Genomic DNA, 21,101 nt, shown 5'->3' on the forward strand with positions numbered 1-21,101 from the left:
AGGCTGGGCCGGCGCTACTCGACCACTTATGCCACTCCTAGTTCAGATGAAATCCATGACTCTGAAACGTAAAGCTCGTCCCCCCTATCCCCAAGTAGAAACTTGTTGATACGGCTCCACCAAGAAGTCGTATCTAGTTGGAAAGGAAAACTCACCGATATTTCCCAGGCGATGCCTGTTAATGAATTAACTTGTTCCAAGAATTTTACTTCCCGAGTGTTGGGTAAGTAATCAAAAACTCTTTTATCAAAATAGCAACCTTGTTGCGAATATGAAACACACCACAGAGCCGGATCCCTCAGGTTTTGAGCGAGTATTTAAATCCCCTTCGAAAGGAGGATCTTAAATATAAGAATGAGTTTTGGGATCCGCCCTAACCCTTTAAAATCATTTTGAAGACTCGAAATTTTTTTTAAGAATGTTTGGAGTGATGCTGATTTAATAAAATAAATCAGTCCAAATATATTAGAAAATATCTGAATATTATTATTTAAATAATATTCCCATAAAGAATAATCTTTGTAAAAATAATTGAAGTAGAAGTTGTAAAACTTATACTTGAAATGAATATTAAATAACCAAAGATATACTTATACGAAAGTAATATCTTTATTTGAATAATCAAAAGTAAGTTTGATTATCGACACATTATTCTTTAATAAAATAAAGAATATTATTTAGTAAATAATCGGAGTCATAAGTCCTCGAATGAATATTCAAAATAATATTCATTAATAAAATAAACGGAGTCATAAGCCCTCGAATGAATATTCAAAATAATATTCATTAATAAAATAAACGGAGTCATAAGCCCTCAAATGAATATTCAAAATAATATTCATTAATAAAATAAACGGAGTCATAAGCCCTCGAATGAATATTCAAAATAATATTCATTAAGTAAAATAAAGTTATCGAATAAACCTTATTCGAATAATTGTTTTGAAAACTATTCATATATATATATATAAATATATATATATATATATATTATACTCGTGAACATCGACTCCCGGTTTAGAAAATGTTTACCTTTGGGTCCCCTATACTAAGGGTATACGCAACTACTGCTTATCTCTAGCATAGGTATTATGCAACTATAAGCATTTGAATCAACAATTAGATATCAAGATTACGAAACAAGCATGCATATATACCATATCAACATGCTCCAATATATCGCAAGATTTGCTAATAACAATCATGCACTTATCACAAGATAATGCATATACATATATACATCACAAGTATTGCGCTTAACGATTCACTTACGTCGCTCGAGTACCCTCGGCTCCACCATTTTTAATAAATTAACCATTAAGAATTTTAAAACAATTCTTTCGCGATTACCTTACCACCTGCCTAATACACTTAACATAATTGTTTGATACCCCAATTAGTCATTTAAAGTCCTTAACCAAGGTTTCAAAGTAAGGCGAGGGGTAATGGTTCAGTCGCGAAACGCCGTTACTTAAAACGGTCGTTTCTCCTAAACCGTACATCGAATTCAAATGAACCACATATCAAAACGAAGCTCGCAACATGAACTATCTAATCATGGCAATGGTCAAAACCTAACAGTGAGTTCTCGGGTCCGGATGTTATGAACAAAACAGTCTAAAGTAAATCAGACATTACGACGGCTATGTTTACGCGATTACCAATTTTTAATCTACTCCAAACCAACCACCAATCAACCACAATTCATTCATACAACCAAAATCCATCCATACCATACTACAACAACCCCAACAACTCAATATTACCAATTCATACTTATTTCTCAATCATGAACTAAGAGTTTACTTAAGTTCATTAACTAATAACCAAGATTTTCAACTCCAAAAACATCACAAAACTAACCAATCTCTAAACACACAATAATCATGCCTCTCATCAACTAAACTACTCATAACAAGCTCTAAACATGATTACACACCCATTACACTAACCCATCATCTAAACATTAGGAAATCTAAACAACAAAACTTAAGACTAAGATCATGAAGAGTTATACCTTCCTTGAAGCTTTTAATCCATGAAGGATCCTTGGAATGCCCATGGAAGCCTTAATCTAACCTCCTACAAGCTTGATCTTTCAAAGAAATCAAGAACACAAAAATTAATTTCAAGAAAGTACTATTCACCATCTTCTTGAATGATTTATAGGAAATGCTAGGAAAGGATTTTGAAGCTAAGATTCCCAGGAAGTATGTAACTTAACTAGGAGAAGCTAGGATAATTACCTTGTAAATTAGCAAGTGAAGGAGCTTGGACTTCCCTTTTCTTAAGAAAGAGGCCGAGAGCTTCAATGGAGAAAAAGAAGTCAAGTTGTGTTTTTGGTGAAATGAATGGTTGGTTGGTTGTTTTTGGTGTTTTTGTTTTATTTTATTACTTTTTACCATGGTAACTTTTGTGTGGTTCTTAATCAACCAACAACACACCTTTCTTTGTCATGCTTATGTCACCTTGTTATGTCATCCTCCCCCACTTGTCCTCCTCTTATTGGTTTGATGACATCATCCTCACTAACCTCTTTGATTAGCTTCTAATTACTTGGCTAATGACCGTTGATCTGTTATACGGTTCGCTTAACTTTCGTTTTCGTTTATCGTTTGAGGGATCATACCCGGGATCTTATTACTTGGGTTTCCTTAACCTTTCTCAATACATTATATTCCTTTTATAATCCTCTCTTATAATCCTTGAATTTAAATCCTTTTTATCCTGTTACCTTATACTCAATTCTTTCGGTATCTGGTGGATTTTCGGGAAAAATCAAAGTGTTCGGATTTGGATTCTGACGATCTTTACATACACTTATATACCACATAGAGTACTAATAATATCCCAGAAGATCAATAAAAGAACCCCTACATAGTGTGGCATGAAAAGTTTTCTTATTCAGCATAATCAGCAAAACACTATTCATAAGGGTTTCAAAAAAATTCCAAAAATTGGGGTTATTACAGTCTCCCCTCCTTAAAAGGATTCCGTCCCGGAATCAGATAGAAAATGAATAGGAATACTCTCTTAGCATTGCACTTTCTAACTCTCGAGTAAATTTTCCCACATTGTGGTCCTACCACCAAACTCTGCCTAGTTTGATAACCCTTCTCCTAAGCACTTGTCCCTTTTTTAGTCTATAACCATTTCTGGTTGCTCCATATAGGTTACGTCTGGTTGCATGTCTATGCGCTCATATGCCCCTATTTATCTGGCATCCGAATTACACTTCCTTAACACTGATACGTGAAACACGTTATGACTTGCTACATGTTCGGGGGTAGGGCTAGCTCATATGCTATCTTCCCAATACGTCTTAATATATCCAAGGGTCCAACAATTCGTGGACTTAAACTTTCCTTTCTTTCCAACCCTCATCAATTCCTTTTTAAGGGAATACTTTTAACAATACAAGGTTCCCTCCTTCATACTCTTTGTCCTTTCATTTGTCAAATCAGCATACTTCTTATGTCCATCTTGGGCTACTCCTAGTCGTCCTCTGATTAGATCTATTATATTCTTGGTCCTTTGGACCACTGCTGGTCCGAGCATCTTGCGCTCTACAACTTCATCCTAACATAAGGGAGATCGACATTGTCTTCCCTCAAAGATCTTATAAGACGACATCTCGATACCTGACATACGATCTATTATCGTGAGAAAACTCATCCGCGTTAAGTGATCATTCCAAATTCTTCCAAGTCTATTGCACAGACTCTTATTATAGCTTTTAGCATTAGAGCTTTTGCTTCTCAATACCCATTCATTTCCAGTTCATAATCGCTACTACCTTCCGTTCCTAATATTATACTGGTTACACCTTTGCTCGTTAGCATTCTATAACCTTTTAATAACCACGTCAACCTTAGTATCACGAACGCGTTAGAATCGGAATACCACCGTACTGATACTACTTCCTTTAGCTGCTTCTATCTTCAAAAGCTTGGTCCTTCATATAGAAGTAAAAGAATTTACTTCATGTTAGTACAGAAGGTGGCCAGCCTTTACTACTTGACAAGCAATTAAACATTCTATCACACAGATAAATAGTCATTCGGCAATACCTCCCCTTCTGGAAGGGTTGTTCTTCTCAGCTTATATGAAATTAAAAGGAGAGAAAAGAACAAATTGAAGAGAATTGTATATATATAAAATATACTGCCACAAAATATCTGGCTTGGAATCTACCCCTGAACTATAGAGGTTTGTCATAGGAGAACAAAACATATATGTATTTATATCAACATCAAGAATTATAGCATCGTATTTCACATGCCTAAATATTTTTGCTATTCCGTCCATCATTCTATGGACCCATGCTCTCCCTCGAGCTTATACACAATCACCTTTGAAACTCCCTCGATATCGAAAATCGAATCTGGGATCTCATTCTAGACATCATCGTTACTAGAATTCTATGCTTGCACTGCAACCTTCCTCGCATAGAAATACGACTCTCTATTGATAAGAAGGAATAAATATTCAATAGGTAAATAATCGACCTAGTTTTTCTATCAAAGATAACTTATACGTCAACATGACCCGATTAGTGGTACTCAATCTCAACATCCATTCCAATACAACCCTCACGGTTGTAATCAGCTCATTACTCGCAGAATCATTGCTGCATTAATATGGTCCACCACTGACCTACTGTCGTCATTCACTTTCCATGAAATCTTAATATTTAACCATACGGAGTCCATACATGTCGTATAGAATTCTTCTAAGGAGTTAACATAATCACCATTCATAATTCATGAAGAACACTCCAAATTCTGACGTACTTTCATGACATGAAGCAGATAAAATTGCAGAAGAGTTTCAATCAAAGCAATGATAGCAGGTTAATACCATTCTTAATCATATGCCTCAATTAGAAGACTTAACTCAAAGGTTCGTCTAGTCCTTTTTGAAACATGGTCCTGGCTTATCTCAAGATAGTACCTTCTGAGATAGATAGCCCGCTCATGGCGATTACACGAGTTAAACCTTTACCAACTACTATTACGGTTGGGTATTGCACAGTCATCAGAAGGAATGTCAATCTTCCAAACCATAATACAAACTTTACGGCTTCAACCATCATCACTGTATTCCTCTGGCACGAGCGCCTATAATTGCTCTCTTACACTTAAAGTGTCGGCCACCTCTTTGGCCTTTCCTGATAGTAAAATTTCCTTACAATCAATGTCGTTTGAACGATCTCCAACTAAATTTTCTACCTCATTTCCAATCACTGCTTGTGTGAAGATGTTTTCCTTAAAATCTGATGAGTAAAAAAAATACCACCATTTTTCCATAAGTTATTGCCTCAGTCTTTAGAGGTTAATCATTGTTACGACTGACTCTCGATCGTACTTAGGACGTCTCTTATCTTGGGACCTTCTTGTTTTCACCATTCTTGACCTTCGTTGGGTTCAATCTATACTTTCTCATGGTTTAACATGTGCCCCACTTGGCATTATTTTTATTACGTCATATTTCCTTTATCAAAATTTCTATTCTTGAGAATTTTGAATATTACCTTTCTCCTTGTAAAACCTCTAAGGTTATCCTTGAATCGTTCCTCCTGTATTCCCTAGATACAGGGCATATCAAAATACCCTTTACTAATACTAGAACCATTGTCTATATGTTTCTGAAAAAAAATTCTCCACTGATACTTAAAGGTTGTTATTACCTTAATCTTTTCCAATTCATACTGTCAAAACTCATATTATCCCTATTAAGGGTGAAATGCCAACCTTTATGCATTTCCTTAGGATTCATTTTAAGTTACCGATGTTCTATCCTTAATTCCACCTTTAAAAAGGTACATGCATCCTTCCATGGATAAATCAAGTCATATATTCCTGATAAGGGTGTCTTATTCAATCATTTCCACCTCGATAGTATATGACTAATTTCACAATAACATCTGTATTCAAAATGAGGTCAATCAATATGGCCTCCAAAAGATAACAACGGTTATCTGCTTTTCTTGCCTAATTTGATAACGATAACAAGGATGTTCTGGAAGATATTGGTCATGTTCAACGTGAACTTCTTCTTAATAATTCCTTATTTACTTTTGTTGTTTATCTCAACAGTCACCTCAATGCTGGGATATCTCTCATTTCTGGCATTACCCTTCCTGGGTATCAAGCCACCGGTCTTACACTTCACATTCTTGAAGGTCACTTCCTTCATCCAATTTTCCTAATTTCCTACTTCCTTGTCTCCTCAGTCTATCCGCGTCTCATTATTTATCCTTCGAACTATCTCAAGGTTTCCTCGAATCCTCCCAACTTACAGGGGGTAAAATATATGTATCTCTTATGCCTTCAACCATCAATTTAACTCATGGTGAATCACCCTCATCCTGACGATTACATACTTTTCTATTTCTATTGCTACTAGTCTTTAGGGTTTCCTCATACCCAACTTCCTTATTATTCCTCAAACTCTATTGTCTTTATATTCCTTTCCACTTCAGTTTCTTTTTATTTTCCTTTCTTTTATCATTATTTCACGAACCAACACAACATAAGCATTGATTTTAAACATCCCGTCATTCTGGATTCGTGTCCTCAGAACGAATCTTGACAACTTTTACAACTTAGATTCATAATTCATCATACTCGTCTGCCTTTGTTCTGGCTCTAAAGCTTTTACACTATCTCCATAACCTTGGGAAGTACTTTCTTGAAAACAATTGACTGAACTTAAATCAGTTTATTATAATCTCTTGCTCCGTGCCTTCCTTGGCCTTTCACCAGCGGGTGGCCTCTCTCTTAGGAGGGTAAGTGACAAAAACAGTCTTTTGTGATTCGTCAATCATTTAGAATCTCAAATGATACCTATATTTCCTTTAGCCAGGCTCTTGCCTCGACTGGGTCAACCTGTTCCTTGGAACTTTGAGAGCTTAGCGACTTAAAGGTCATGAAAGAATTTCCTACCGCATTGTTTACTCAAGGTGGTGGTTGGGGATAATAGTATAAGTTCTTTTTAGACAGGTCCATGAATTGTCGTATAGGAGTACCGTCTCGGGTCTCCTTTCCTTACTCGACTTTCTGTTTCCTTAGTATGAAATGTTTCATCCTTCTCCCATACTTGGGGTTATCTTATACGTTAAAATCCTCATTTTCCACTCCATTATGTTATGGGTTCCTTCTATCTTGATGGCGACCTCCCTGACTATCTCGTTCAGGGTTTGCTCTAAATCTTATTCCTCAAACTAGCTTTCATCTAAGATTTCATCTTTAAGCTCTTGAACATTTGGAACCCATATTCTGTAGGAATACCTCATTATTCCCTTATCATCTTTCTCGGTATTAATCTTTTATCTAATTGTTGGCTCTCTGCCTTCATTCATCACTTTTTCTGGCACAATATGTTCTTTTCCGATAATTCGGACTATATTGCAATCTCAAACATCTTTTCGGTACCGGCTCCGGTTACCTTCACTTCTATTTTCATTTTCTCAAAATCTCTCATAAACTCTCCCAAAGACATTATCATCTTGAGTTTCTCCTTTTTTACTAAGGGCATCAGCCACCACATTGGCTTTCCCCGAATGATAAAGAATCTCCCAATCAATATTCTTGATTAGCTCTAACCGCCTCCTCTGGCGTATGTTGAGCTCTTTCTACGTGAAAGTGCACTAGAGCACTTATGGCTTGTGTAAATCTCGCACTTCTCTCCATACAAGTAGTGCCTCAAATCTTTAGGCCAAAACTATTGCCACGAGCCCAAGCTCATGGGTGGGGATATCGAATTTTATATTCCCTTAATTGTCTTGACGCGTACACGATTACCTTGATGTGTTGTATAAGAAGCACCTTAATTCCTTATGCGAAGCGTCACTACAGATCACAAAATCTTCTTTTCCATCCGGCAATACCACCATAGGGGCCGTCACCAATCTTTGCTTCAGTTCTTAAAAGCTGTTCTCGCATTTCTCTATCCATTCGAACTTCTCAGTCTTATGAGTAAGCCGCGTTAAAGGGGCTACTATCTTTACAAACTTGAACGAACCTCTGGTAGTGACCGGCCAATCCTACCTCTGGTAGTTGCCTTAACCATGGTCATCAATTCTTCAGCGGTCCTTTATTCATTCTTGTCAGGATCCTTCACAGGATCCTTCACAGGATCCTTCTCAGCGATAATCCCTTCTAGAACAACATCCTCAATATGAACATCATCCGGTCCCGTGTTAGGACGCTCTATCGGGTCCACAATCTGATCTCCAATAACTAATAAAACATTATCGCGTTGTTGCTCCTCAACCTCAGGGTTCGGAGTCCCGCTACCATATACGGTAACGAACTACGCTCCTATCACGATATTTATAAGGGTTCCCATAAGGGTTTTAACTGTCAGTACTACGTTAGGTAGCCCGACTATGAACTTGGCAAGAGTTCTTATTATCTTAATGAACTTATTATCTTAACGTCACATCATCTCTGAGGTTTATAACGCTTGGCTCTGATACCATTTCTGTAACACCCCCAAATCCGGGGTCGGGGATCCGGGTTGTCACGAGTTCCATTTCCCTTAATAACACCCAATCTTAATAAACAATCAACTACTCTGTACTGTGACCCCACAATAAACACACACACCACAAGTTATAGTCTCAGAGATGAATATCAAAAAAAAATAACATGAGTCATTTTATTCCAAAATTATATGCCATTACACCTTAAAAGGGTTTCTGAATAAATTTACATTTCTTTGCCATTATTACAATTGATAAAGATACATAAGTCTGGTACATCAAAAGTTGAAAGCCTGGCCTATTGGTAGTTCCTACCTCAGCTACAGCGACATTAACGCCTATAGGAAACTGTGGAACGTTTCCTATCCGCTCGCGAATTGGGAGCTTGGTCCTGTTCATCTTGTCTATCTGATGTTGTGTGATGAAAGAAGAAAGTAAGGGTGAGCAACAAGCCCACCAAAATAATATGTATACAGATCAACAATATATGAGCATTCTCATAGTACTCATGAAAGTCTTGGTCAAAAGAAATGAACCAAGCTGATATCTTAACGCGACCAAGTCGCAAAATATTCAGTATATATATACATATATATATATATATACTTTTCACAATCTTTGAAATCCTCTGACATGTATAATGTACACAGAGTTCCAGTTTATAACTGTATAAAAATATCGTTGCAAGGTGATCTCATATATCTAACCTTGTCTCAACGTTTTTCTGAAAATCTTTGACATGCACAAGATAATCATTTACTAGATATAAGTTTAAAAGATGAAGTTACAAGATACTCCAATATACTTATATCTTTTTCCAAATACTACTTGAACTACCACCGTTCAATGTATAAATAGTTCATCCCATAGATTATGCTACCAGACAAAACTTGTATGGAATCAATCTTTAAAATATCACCAAAATAAAATAAAGTTACGAGATACTTCATTTGATGCAAACATCATTTTGAAAACTCGACCCTGCCAACACTCAACAATCGCCCAACCGTAGCCTTTCTATCGAAGTGCTCTGGGTAGTGTTGCAGAAATATCCAAGTGGATGATGAACTCATTACGGGAGTTTGCCACGCCAGGAAGACCACTTACGATGATCAGTCGTAGTAGTACAACCCCACCATTTTCTACATGTAGAGGAGAACCTGTCGGATTTACTTGTCAACCGAACACTGGACTCCTAAGGAATGGACCGTCTTAGAGGAACTTCCAGGCCATTTGGGCCAATATAATAAGGCTGGGCCGGCGCTACTCGACCACTTACGCCACTCCTAGTTCAGATGAAATCCATGACTCTGAAACGTAAAGCTCGTCCCCCCTTTCCCCAAGTAGAAACTTGTTGATACGGCTCCACCAAAAAGTCGTATCTAGTTGGAAAGGAAAACTCACCGATATTTCCCAGGCGATGCCTGTTAATGGATTAAGTTGTTCCAAGAATTTTACTTCCCGAGTGTTGGGTAAGTAATCAAAAACTCTTTTATCAAAATAGCAACCTTGTTGCGAATATGAAACACACCACAGAGCCGGATCCCTCAGGTTTTGAGCGAGTATTTAAATCCCCTTCGAAAGGAGGATCTTAAATATAAAAATGAGTTTTGGGATCCGCCCTAACCCTTTAAAATCATTTTGAAGACTCGAAACATTTTTAAGAATGTTTGGAGTGATGCTGATTTAATAAAATAAATCAGTCCCAATATATTATAAAATATCTGAATATTATTATTTAAATAATATTCCCATAAAGAATAATCTTTATAAAAATAATTGAAGTAGAAGTTGTAAAACTTATACTTGAAATGAATGTTAAATAACCAAAGATATACTTATACGAAAGTAATATCTTTATTTGAATAATCAAAAGTAAGTTTGATTATCGACACATTATTTTTTAATAAAATAAAGAATATTATTTAGTAAATAATCGGAGTCATAAGTCCTTGAATGAATATTCAAAATAATATTCATTAATAAAATAAACGGAGTCATAAGCCCTCGAATGAATATTCAAAAATATATTCATTAAAATAAACGGAGTCATAAGCCCTCAAATGAATATTCAAAATAATATTCATTAAGTAAAATAAAGTTATCGAATAAACCTTATTCGAATAATTGTTTTGAAAACTATTCATATATATATATATAAATATATATATATATATATATTATACTCGGGAACATCGACTCCCGGTTTAGAAAATGTTTACCTTTGGGTCCCCTATACTAAGGGTATACGCAACTACTGCTTATCTCTAGCATAGGTATTATACAACTATAAGCATTTGAATCAACAATTAGATATCAAGATTACAAAACAAGCATGCATATATACCGTATCAACATGCTCCAATATATCGCAAGATTTGCTAATAACAATCATGCACTTATCACAAGATAAAGCATATACATATATACATCACAACAACAGTATAACGGGTAGAAAACTTGCCTGAGTGCTCCCGGATAGACTTAAGCTTAGAGTGGGTCCGATAACCTATGAACAACAACATAAGTCGGAATTAAACCCCGGTCGCTTAAGAAACTAGACTTTAACCAATTTAACCCTAACGTTTGCTTTTGCGCTTAACGATTCACTTACGTCGCTCGAGTACCCTCGGTTCCACCATTTTTAATAAATTAACCATTAAGAATTTTAAAGCGATTTTTTCGCGAGTACCTTACCAACTTCCTAATCCACTTAACATAATTGTTTCATACCCCAATTAGTCATTTAAAGTCTTTAACCAAGGTTTCAAAGTAAGGCGAGGGGTAATGGTTCGGTCGCGAAACGCCGTTACTTAAAACGGTCGTTTCTCCTAAACCGTACATCGGATTCAAATGAACCACATATCAAAACGAAGCTCGCAACATGAGCTATCTAATCATGGCAATGGTAAAACCCTAACAGTGAGTTCTCGGGTCCTGATGTTATGAACAAAAACAGTCTAAAGTAAATCGGACATTACGACGGCTATGTTTACGCGATTACCAATTTTTATTCTACTCCAAACCAACCACCAATCAACCACAATTCATTCATACAACCAAAATCCATCCATACCATACTACAACAGCCCCAGCGACTCAATATTACCAATTCATACTTATTTATCAATCATGAACTAAGAGTTTACTTAAGTTCATTAACTAATAACCAAGATTTCCAACTCCAAAAACATCACAAAACCAACCAATCTCTAAACACACAATAATCATGCCTCTCATCAGCTAAACTACTCATAACAAGCTCTAAACATGATTACACACCCATTACACTAACCCATCATCTAAACATTAGGAAATCTAAACAACAAAACTTAAGACTAAGATCATGAAGAGTTATACCTTCCTTGAAGCTTTTAATCCATGAAGGATCCTTGGAATGCCCATGGAAGCCTTAATCTAACCTCCTACAAGCTTGATCTTTCAAAGAAATCAAGAACACAAAAATTAATTTCAAGAAAGTACTATTCACCATCTTCTTGAATGATTTATAGGAAATGCTAGGAAAGGATTTTGAAGCTAAGATTCCCAGGAAGTATGTAACTTAACTAGGAGAAGCTAGGATAATTACCTTGTAAATTAGCAAGTGGAGGAGCTTGGACTTCCCTTTTCTTAAGAAAGAGGCTGAGAGCTTCAATGGAGAAAAAGAAGTGAAGTTGTGTTTTTGGTGAAATGAATGGTTGGTTGGTTGTTTTTGGTGTTTTTGTTTTGTTTTATTACTTTTTCCCATGGTAACTTTTGTGTGGTTCTTAATCAACCAATAACACACCTTTCTTTGTCATGCTTATGTCACCTTGTTATGTCATCCTCCCCCACTTGTCCTCCTCTTATTGGTTTGATGACATCATCCTCACTAACCTCTTTGATTAGCTTCTAATTACTTGGCTAATGACCGCTGATCTGTTATACGGTTCGCTTAACTTTCGTTTTCGTTTATCATTTGAGGGATCATACCCGGGATCTTATTACTTGGGTTTCCTTAACATTTCTCAATACATTATATTCCTTTTATGATCCTCTCTTATAATCCTTGAATTTAAATCCTTTTTATCCTATTACCTTATACTCAATTCTTTCGGTATCTGGTGGATTTTCGGGAAAAATCAAAGTGTTCGGATTTGGATTCTGACGATCTTTACATACACTTATATACCACATAGAGTACTAATAATATCCCATAAGATCAATAAAAGAACCCCTACATAGTGTGGCATGAAAAGTTTTTTTATTCAGCAAAATCAGCAAAACACTATTCATAAGGGTTTCAAAAAAATTTCAAAAATTGGGTTTATTACATTTACGTCTTTATCGAGTTACTCATTTTATCTTGTTTTATATGCATTTGAATGTATTCTATGTGTTTTTGGGTTTTTGTTGTTAATATAAGAATCGTTTCTGTTTATCAAAAAATTAACGAATCGGAACCCCACCGGGACATCAAACCCCACAAAATTCACTTCTTTATTTTTATAAAATTAATCGTATTTCAAATCCCCAGTATTTCTGCATTTTTGTATTATTCGCAATTTTTGAGAAGCTTTGATATAAATACTGTATGTAATTACTTTTAAAATTATTCCCCATAATTATTATTTTTGGGCCTAATTATTTTAATTAGGGGATAAAAACACCCTTTATTTATTTTTGGGTATTTATTTTTCAAAAAGTATAAATAGCCTCATTAATTATTTTAATTCATTTTATTTTTATTAAAAACAAAAATCAAGAATATTTTTGGGGGTAAAATTTCTTCAAGAACAAATAATCAAAGATTTTGGGAGTTCTAGGAATCGGTTGTTGATGCTCTACACACCAAAACAATCCTTGTTTCAAGCCCGTTCTATTGATACCAGAATCACGATCTGAGGTTAAGTAAATTACAAAATCAATTTTGTGTTCTTAAAGCTTGAAATCGAATTTTGATTTTGAGTAATTGTTGATTGATTTTGATGTTACAAATAGCTTTAAAATGACCATGAGAGTCGATTCATGTGTTTGTTTGATTTGTTTTAGTCCCGTATTGATCTAACCGAGTTCTTAGTTTTGTTAGTTTTGATCTTTGATTTTCTGGATTCTAGAAGTTAGGTTGGTTGATTTTGATTGGACAAGCGTGTTTTAAGTAAATATATCTTTAATTTGGCATATATTTCATCGAATTTGGTTAACGATTGGATGCTTTCGGGTTGTTGCCGGATTATTCGAGCTATTCTCCGGCTTGGATTTTTGATTCTGCGGCTTGTCGAATGTTGCTGCGGGTATAGTTGAATTGTACGAAGGATTTAGAGTTAATTGGAGCTGAAAACGGTTATAAACAGTGAGTTTGGGAGGTGGGTTCGACTCGTCGGAAACACGCCGGAACTCGGCCGGAATCTGGAAAATCTCCAAAAACCGGCGAGTCACCGGTCGTCCTCCTCACGAGTCCGGCGAGAGCCCCCCCCCCCCAAAACCGCTGTTGAATCTTCTTTCCTGTATTCAGAAAATCAAGTCGTGTTTGTATAATTTTATGTTTTAAAACAACAAGAAATTCAAATTATATTTTCTAAAATCATTTATTGTTAATTTCGAAAATCAGATAATTATTGTTTTAAATTCTTAAAATTATTTACTTAAATATTTTAAATTCCAAAAATTATTTTCTTTTATTATTTTCAAAAATCCAAATTTGATTTAATTATTTATAATTTATTTTAGTTAAATATTTATGGATTTAATTGATTGATTAATTCATTTAATTAATTAATTTTATTTATTAATAGTTAAATAAGATATAATTATTTATAATTAGGCCAAATAATTCCTAAAAATTATTTTGAGCTTTTAAAAAAAATTATATTTTATTGTTTAAAAATCAATTATTATTATTATTAATTGATTTATTCGTATTTTATTCATAATAAATAGATAGTTCATCCGTTTAATACGAAACGAACACGTCTAGACTCAATAAAATATTCCGCTTTTATTAAAAATACTTTTGAGACCCAAATCCTTTTGTTTCTAAAGGTCGCTTGTTCTACAAGTCATTCTGAGTCGATTATTGATCGATAAATCATATTTTTGACCGGATTCCAATTCTAAATGTATCGAGTCGAACCTTTTGACGAACTGAGTCATATGAGATATGAATTATGTGATACGTGGATTATGTGTTTATATGTTATGTGAATTACGTGCATACATGAGTCAAGAGTCTTGTGTTTGACTGTTTCCTTTATGTGTGGGCTATTGTATGGGTAGACGACAGGGTTTTGACGCGCAGTTCGTCGAGTAATTATCGTTAGACGATTAAAGTTATATCTTTTAATTGTAGATGCGGATCATTCGAGTTGATCAAGACAAGAAGTTGGATAAAGAATGAGATGGAATGGTATTGGATATCTCGCTTCTAGCAATCGCAGGAGCAGCATAACAGTAAAGTGTTGAAAAAAAGGACGGTGATGTTTTGAGACAGAATGTCAGAATAGATGCGTCATTGCGAGTATGACGAACTGCTGAATCTCAAAGGCAAGTATCCCTATCATCATTTATTGTTCAAGTGATATATATATTTTGGATTCTATTATGCAAGTATTGCTTTCCCTATTCTCAGTTCTAAATAGATAAATGTTTTACATATCGCTGAAATAAATGATTCCGTTTATGCAAGTACTCATCTGCTATTCTATGTTCTGAATAGTCAAGTGTTTTACTTATCCAACTATCGGATTTATAAATATTTTGGATTTTGAGAAAGATGACGTTGTTTTGGGTTTTCTATCCAAGTAAACGGGCGAATAAAATTTATAAGGGTGTCGAGTATTATGACCCCTCTCAATAAAATGTTTTAAGATTGGATTATCACAAATAGCGTAAGAGGCCGTGGCGGCGGTCCAGCAGAAATTTAGGTATTATACAGGATATAATACATTTAGGCCGATATGTGTCTTGGGTGCCCCATTTGTTTAGTTGGATATGCTTCGGCATACCGGTGTTGCTCCACGGCTGATCACCGGCGGCAACACACCGTCGTTCGAGAATTCCAATCTAAATTATTAAATTGTTTTGATAATCATAGAAAAATGATTTATCAACTATTTTGGTTTTGAATAAAGGTGAAATACAGTTTTAATTCAGTTGTTGATTGATGTTGATATTTAAGTTGTTATTAAATATCAAAGGTGGTATTAATGCAGATGATTGATGTTGAATTCCATAGTTTAGCGCGGGTAGGTTGTGAGCATCAAAGTTCGTATTGATATCTAAATTAATATGACATCAAAATGAATATTAATATCAAGAGTTGAGTTTTGAATGAGTTTATGATCCACTCCATAATCATTGTTTCATGTTATTGCGGTTTATGATATTTTCGTAAACATTATTTTACGAGTTTTATTCTCGTCAAGATTCAAATTATTGCTGAATCATTTTGCTCGAAATTATCCAAAAGATTTTGAATACAGTTGAAAAATAACTATCTCATTCTTTAATAAATTTTCTGATTCAGCAATTATGATTTTTAAATGTTCTGCTCCAGTACAGATGTCAGTTTTATATCAAAACAACCCCATATATGTTATATTGGACGGTGCTGAGCATTTATTCCGCTCATACTTACCTGTTTTTTTTATTTAACCTCCAGTGAGGATTAGCTTGCGCTGTTTTGCGGCATAATTGAAGAAAGTAAAGAAGAAGCTTTTGGAAGGTGGTTGGCCCAGGGTTTGCGGACTAGTGTAAGCTCTGTTATGTAAAGTTGTTTGTATTATATTATATTATAGTTGTGCATTGTATAGTTGGGACTAGTATACTTCTTTTCGAAGTTATACTAGTGGGTTAAGTTTTAAAGTTTGGAATTATTGAAAAGAGTTTTAAAAGAAAGTGAAAAAAATTATGTATAGAATTTGGAATTCTCATTTCTAGAACTGTAACCTTAAAAGATCTTGGATCAATTGGGGTCATAGATGCTAAATATCTTCCGCTGACCTTTATTTATTAGTTAAACAGGTTATTTTGGATTGAGATTTCATAGTGACGACCAAATTCCCTGACCCAGGATTTGGGGGTGTTACACAAACTGCAATTGAAGTCAGTCAAGCTAGATTGGAAGCTAAACAAGTTCAAATGTCTGATCAACTTACAGAAGTACATAATTCAATGGAGCTGATTCTTTCTCTAGTGCTTGGTGATGATGCCAAAAAGGGGGAGAAAATTGTTGAATCTAAATGCAAACAGCTGACATTAACAAATACTGATGATGAAAATCCTGATAGAGGTGATAAGGGGGGATAGAAGGATAGTAAAAGGAGAAGAGGTGAAGAGCTGGTTGGAGTTAGTGGTTCATCAAAAGCAATCACTAGATATCAATTTAGATAAGGTGGAGAGAGTAGGAGGAATGAAAGAAGAGTAGAAGATTTGACTGTGACTACAAATATGCAACAATCTTTACAAGTCACAATTACTTATGAAGACCAAGGTATTATGGAGATAGAAGTTAGTGCTGAAGCAAGTCAATATCTTCAAACTCTGAAAGTTAAAGGAAGAAAGAAAACTATGTTCTACAAGGATCCAAAGATTCAATTATTTGACTCTGAGTTAAGTAGAAGAATATTTACAAGAGAAAATCCTGGAGTTGATCTTGAACAGCTAAGGCAAATGGAGGAAGACTTCAAAAATTCCATGAAGACAACAAATACTAATATTTCTGTTATTTCTCAAGTACTTTATAAAAATGATCCTTCTAACAGACCAACCAGAGGTATAATTAAAAGGGAAATTAGTCAAGCAGAAGATTTAAAATCACAAGTTATTGTAACTGCTGACAAGAAGCTTAAAGGAAAAGAGAAGATATGAGAGAAGTAAAAGATTTCAAAGTCTAAAGCCAAAGCTGTTGTAAAGAAGAAAATAGTATTTAAATCTCAAATACCGATAGATCCAACCTATACGGTATGTCAAGCTTATGATATTGAAGAAAAATGTGAAGAAGAAAAAATCAGCCAAGCTCACCAAAGAAGGAAGATTTATGGAGCTGACCGGGCTGATACTGAAATTAATTGCTGACATTGCTCAAGTTAAAGAAGCAGTTCAGGAGGAAAAGTAAGGTCTGATATTCACTGAAGCAAGATTGAAGATGCATACTTGATTCCTGCATTTAGATAGTTTTGACATCATCAATTGGAACTTATCCATATTTCCATAATGAACAAGTTGGGGGAGATTGTTAGGAGCAATTGATGATATCACGCAGAAACTATCAAAAGTTCATATCAGAACTTATGTATCAATAGAACTTATGTATCAACGGATGATGATGATGTCAACGGATGATGATATCGACGGATGATGATATCAACGGATGATGATGTCAACGGATGATGTAATCAGTATTTGTCACATCAGTTGATCTTCGATAAGGAAAAGGAAACATAAACTCAAGGTGGTGAAGGACTTTATCTCAGAAGCATTGTATAGGTCTCCTTGTTGTTAATAGAATAGGATTCCTTATACAGTGTGTAGATGTGCTCTATATAAAGCACATATTAGGTTCATGCTATAAGCATTGCGACATTGTTATATCTTTCGCATAACCTAGCAGCTCTTAAGGATATTTGTTCATCATTTCGAGAGAGTACATTTGTAATAAGTTTTTATCAGTTAATATAAAAATTATTGATTATGTTGAAGCTTTGTCGAATTGATTGTATTAACTGTATTCACCCCCCTACAGTTGATTAAGGGCCTACCAGACAGATAGTAGTCAAATATTTTCCCACTCACGCTCAGCTCACTTTTAAAGTCTAACCATAATCCCCCTTCATATTTTACAGCGGCACACTTATCTTACAAACATAAACCGATTATATTTCCTATCTCAGAGATTTAATCATGGTATGTTGATTAATTTATCTTACAATTTGATTCCGTTTGTTAATTGTATTTACTACCTAATGTTGTTTATATTTGTTTCAGAATATGAATTCAAACACAATTACTGAAGAAGCGGAAGATAATACAATCAATTCATCTCAGAATCCAATCGAGGTTGATGGATCAGAAGATCTAAAAAGAAGGAAGAAAATATCCGCGGTATGAGCACACTTTATAAAATACAAAGATGCTAATGGAGTCGATAGATCTCTATGTAAAAATTGCAAAAAGAATTTTGTTGGGGATAGTAATCAAGGTACGAGTCACTTGGCCAATCATCTTAAGAGGTGCACCGCTAAATTATATAAAGATGCTGGACAAAAATCTGTTTTTGCTATGAATATGGCCGCGGGTTCAACTAAAGTAGAAGCATTTAAGTTCGATTAGCATAAGAGTAGAACAAATTTAGAAAAAATGATCATTAAACATAATTACTCGTTTTGTATAATTGATCATGAATTTTTTGAGTATTGTGTTAATGGTTTGAATCAGGAATTTAAGCTTGTTAATTGGAATACTATTAGGTCTGATATTATTAAACTTCAAGAAGAGATGAAAGTGAAAATTTATGAAATACTTGAGGGGCTTGATTGTAAGGTAACACTCATTACTGATATTTGGACTTTAGACGCACAAAACTTTGCTTATACTTGTTTGACTGCGCATTATATTGATAATGAGTGAGAGTTGCAAAAAAAGATCTTGAATTATAGAATAATTGGCTGGCCACATGACGGGGATTCTTTATATAGGTTTATACCACAACTGATAATGGATTGGAATTTAGATAACAAGTTGTTTGCCATGGTTGTTGATAATGCCGCCGCTAATGATAATATGGTTAGGCATCTAAAATTGTGGCTCTTCGATATAATTCCACGTGCAGGCGAGTTCTTTCATGTTCGCTATAGTGCACACTTTATTGTTCAAGATGGAATGGCTTTTATTAAGCCACTTTTAAATAATATTTGTGGGACAGTGAGATATTTGTTTAAGTCTCCTTTTGGTAAACAAAAGTTTGATCAGGTTGTTAGCTAATTAAAGTTGCAAGGTAAAGCCCAAGTTCCTGTGGATGTGCCACGTAGGTGGAATACTACGGTTGACATGATTAATGTTGCTTTAATTTATGAAGAGGCATTTGATCATTTAGCATTCATGGATAAAAATTATGCATTCCAACCTTCTCAGAAAGAGTGGAGATTGGCACGTTTAGTGCATGGCTGTTTAAAACCTTTTAAGGATGCTACTGTACATTTTAGTGGTACCAAATTTCTCACCGCAAATGTGTTTTTCCTGATATTTGTGATATCAAATTTCAACTTATTGAATGGGAAAACAGTTCGGAAGAGTTCATCTGAGTATTTGTAGGGCCTATGAGTCTGAAATTTTCCAAATATTGGGATGAACGTGGTTCGTGTCTAGCAAAAGCTGTGATTCTTGATCTGAGATTTAAAATGGATATCATCGAGTATTACTATGATAAGCTGTATGAAAGTGAACTCTCATTTACACATAATGAAAGAGTTTGAACAAGTTTCTTTGATCTTTATATAGAGTACAGAGGTAGAGTTGCAATGGATGAGAGTTCAATAAGTAATATGGGATATGGTGATCTGATCTCTGGAAGCCATGTACTTGATTCTTCGACATCGCAAACTAGTAAGTTAAATGATTTTAAGAAGTGAAAACAAAGGGAAAGGTCTTGTGGAAATCGTTATGTACCAAAATCTGAGTTTGATCAGTATTTGGAAGAGGAAACTCATCCAACAATGGGCAAATTTAATATACTAACCTGGTGGTCCGTTAATGGTACAAGGTTTCCTACAATCAGCAAGATCGTACGTGATGTACTGGCTGTTTTGGCTATAACTATAGCTTTAGAAGCCGCTTTCATCGTAAGGGGGAGAGTTATTGACGAAACACGTTCTTGTTTACTTCCTGAAGCAGTAGAGGCGCTTATTACCACATCTCGAAGAAAAGTATGTAAATTACCCATTTTATGACTACATTTATTTAGTAATTAGGCTTGCATATTTGCTTAACATTTAAGAAGTTGCCCTGTTTTTATTTTCAGATTTGACAGAAGCACCGTAAAATTAAAGAGCTTGATTGGACTATTATTTTCATCAATGTATGCTAAGCTAGGGTATATATTTTATTTAATACTTCTGATAGTTGGATCTTAATTACTATGATTTATGTCCTAAATCATTTATACTTCTGATTCTCATTTTTATTTTTAATATTGTCTTGATACTTTGTATGTTATAGTATGTTTTATATACGTATTATTTTTGTCCAATTTTTATGTGGTTATTGAGTGACTCAGTAGGCTGGAACTAAATGAATTCTAACCCCACCCTTAACTAATAGTAGAGAACATTTGATGTCATCCAGGGAAAAATGAATACTTAGTGGATAGTATGATGTCATCCAGGGAAAAATGAATACTTAGTGGATAGTAAACAATCTGATTCACTCATCTTTGTGTCCAATTTATACATGTGTGAATTGGCTCTTTTTAATAATACAATGTTTATTTTCATTCTACAATAGAGTGATTTGCCACTGTTTAGAACTTGAAGATGGACAATGCTGAAGAATAAAGATTGTAGTCCAGTTTTACATTCAAAATTTAGTATTTTAGTTTTGGTGTTATTGAATTTTAATTTATTGTGTAACTTTTAAATTG

The sequence above is a fragment of the Apium graveolens genome, chromosome 2 (assembly GCF_009905375.1).
Source record: "Apium graveolens cultivar Ventura chromosome 2, ASM990537v1, whole genome shotgun sequence".
Classification (NCBI taxonomy): Eukaryota; Viridiplantae; Streptophyta; class Magnoliopsida; order Apiales; family Apiaceae; genus Apium; species Apium graveolens.